Consider the following 3053-nt stretch of genomic DNA (forward strand, 5'->3'; position numbering starts at 1 on the left):
GTTTTTTGATCCCATAAACTCACCCCCCCCCCGATTTGTACTGTAGTACAGGATACACTGAAGATTGAAGTGTAAATAAAGGAAAGGATTTCAGAAAAACAAAAATGGTGTTGGTAGCTACTGCAAAGGTTTAGCGTAAGAGAACAGTGCCACAAATGCAAAGGATAAATTAATTCCTGATTAAGTGAAAAGGTGCTTTCCATGTAAGTAACCTGAAGTGGGCAACATCTAAGGATTTGACTGTATTCTGTTCTTCAGGTTGGTTAGTTAAGCTTTCATCTCCTGGCAAACAATGACGGGTGCAACTACTCAGCGACAAAGTATTCCTTGAAGGTACTTCCCAGTGTTCAAGTTAGGATACTTCAGCTCATCTCCTTCTCCTGCTTTCCTTAAAGGATAAAATTACTACTGGTCTTTTGTCTGAGGCTGCAGTTCTAACCCCACTTATCTTGGAGTAAGCCCCTTTGAGTTCAGAGGGTTAGGGTTCTAAGAAGACATGGTTAAGATTACAGCTTCACTTTTGTGCTCTGTCCCCATCATATGCCCAGATATAGACCCCAGACATATAACATGGCTCCAGTGGCTTTCCACTGTGGGAAGTCATCCTGCTGTGCTGTAAAAGAAGCACTTGTTTGGGCAAGACATTGGCAATGTTTACATGCTGCCAATCAGCCCAGCCAGTGAAGCAGCACCTCTGGGGGGAAGGAGATCTCCATTTTACTATCAGGATGGGCAACTTAGCCTAGGTAAAGCTGAGGTGATGTCAGCCTCAGTGCTGCTATCTTGTGATGAACTGTAAAGAAGCCTTATGTAGGATGAATTAGGACTATGTCAAAGGGCTACATGGAGGCCTCCACCCCAAGAAAACAGTGCTGGTTCAACAACTGTCAGGGTGTATCATGTTTGCAAAGTGGATTTGCAGTTCCATATAGCAAAAGTAACTTTTTAAAAGCTCCTGCGCATGTTTAAATTTACTCAAATGCCCTTGAGATAAGATTATAAGAATCACAAATGCCACTGTTGTGGATGATTTTTAATGCCCCTCCACTTTAAAGAGCAATCTTTTGAGGTTTCCATCCCTTCACTTCATTAAGAAGCTTTCATCCTTGCTTTCCCCTCCCCATTAAGAAATGTAACAAAATAAAATGGAAATTTTGTTTCCAAATGTGCTTTGGAATCAAGGCTACAATTTATGCCTTCTTATTAAAACTTAAGTGATTAATATTAAAGTTTGTAGTTCTTAAAAGATTAAGTATTCCAAGTGCTTCTCAGCAGTCTATGCTAATTGAGCCCCCCTCAGTGGCACTAAGAGATTCATAATGTATCGAGAGAGAATTTATACTGAATTACAAACAATTGGCCTGGGCTTTCAAAGTTCCAGTCTGGAAAAGAACAATTATTAGCAGATGCTAATGACTTAAAAAGAGAAGTCATAATGATGTCCAATGTTTTAGGGGTGTAAACAGAAAGAATGGCAGCATAATGTAGCTAATTATGCCGTGGAGCAGCACCACTCACATGACCTCCCTCTCACTGAGTCGCTGCTGCATTCTGGGATGAAGAGGGGAAGGGGCATGGTGGTGGCAAGGTTGACATGGTGCAAATATGTCAGTAGGAATGCCAGATTACCTCTGCCAGCATGTTTGTACCACACCCACCTCACTGCTCTGTTGCCCTTTAACCTGGTTTGCAGAAGCAACTCAGCCAGAGGGAAGTCAGGTGAGTAGTGCATTCCCAGTGCATTTCTTGACTTCCGGCGCAGCTGCCATGGTGAACTGCCGATCCCATGGTAGCGGATGCTAGCCGTGCAGTTAATTAAGGATAATTTGGGAGTATTATCCCCAGGGTCGTGGGGGGGGGCAAGAGCTTTCTCTTGTGGGTCGTCCAATAACTGCTTCTGGTTCCAATGGAATGCGGAGTCCGGGACGCAGAGGGCATAGCATTGCCCATATTGGAAACTCCCCAATGCGGTTGCCATGAGCGGAGGTATCTCTGTTTCTTTTAAGATGTATTTGAATTTGGACTAAAGAAACAGACGTGTTTTGGAAGAAGGAGAAAGATAACCTGCAAAATGAATCAGCCACTGAGTGCCAAAGTTTTGATCTGGAGAGGACTCTCGTAATTGGAATGCTACATAAGTGAAGGGAGCCTTTATACATTATTTTTGCTGTGCTATGAATTGGAAAGCCTTCACTGAAAAAAAATCAAATATTAATGGAAGGAATTACTAATGGATTACAACTACATATGGAATGCAAGAGGGATTCAACAAGAACTTATAATTTTCTTTATGGGGTGCTTGAAAGGATAGACTGCGTGAAATACTGTGATGACTTGTAATATTGCCAACTAAAGAGAGCTCTAGTTCTGATTTATGATGGTTTTGGTGTGACGCAGATGGACTTGTTTCTGCTTTCGGTTTCAGAGAGGCAAAATTGAGCTGTGACGCACCTAGAAATGAGCTTTTGAAGGAGGGGCAATGTTGAAGAAAATTGACTGATTATAACGTCAGGGAAATGAAGAAGGTAAACAAATATTTCACATAGCTACAGGATATAATTTCCCTCTGCAAGTTAATGGATTTGGATTTATTAAACACAATCAAAAGTCATCACACCAGTGGCTGCTAGAACAAAGGATTAAGATAGGAATTGTGGAACTTGGACTAATTAAGAGAATTGGCACAGGATCAAGGAATATCAACTCCTGATAGCCAGAACACAGAAAGTCACCCAAAAATGTTTCATTCAGAACTGTTTAATTGGCTTTTTTGATTTTATTGTGATTTGGCATGATTTGGCATTGTATTAATGTGGCCTCCATTGGATTGTTATTAATTAAAAATTATTATTATTATTTAAAAAGAGTAGCATTTCTTCAGGTGTGATCCATTTTAAAGTTTATCCAAAAACAGAGCAGCCTATTCAGAACTGGGGCAGAAATTAAATTTCACAAAATGTAAAAGTCAGTGAATGCTTAAATTTCAGCTTGTAATTTGGTGGAGAAATTCAGCCTTGGGGAATCCCAATCTGACAACAAAGTTAAAAAAAAAT

The 3053-nt window shown here is 40.5% G+C and overlaps 1 long non-coding RNA gene across 1 annotated transcript; it reads left to right on the forward strand.

Annotated features, from left to right (window-relative positions):
* Positions 1-257: 257 nt before the first annotated feature.
* Positions 258-2815, forward strand: LOC307216127. Its single transcript, XR_013838923.1, has 3 exons — positions 258-333; positions 2007-2138; positions 2430-2815. It is a non-coding gene; the product is annotated as an uncharacterized lncRNA (long non-coding RNA).
* Positions 2816-3053: the final 238 nt, after the last annotated feature.

This window comes from Podarcis cretensis (genome assembly GCF_951804945.1).
Source record: "Podarcis cretensis genome assembly, chromosome: 5".
In the NCBI taxonomy this organism is placed as follows: Eukaryota; Metazoa; Chordata; class Lepidosauria; order Squamata; family Lacertidae; genus Podarcis; species Podarcis cretensis.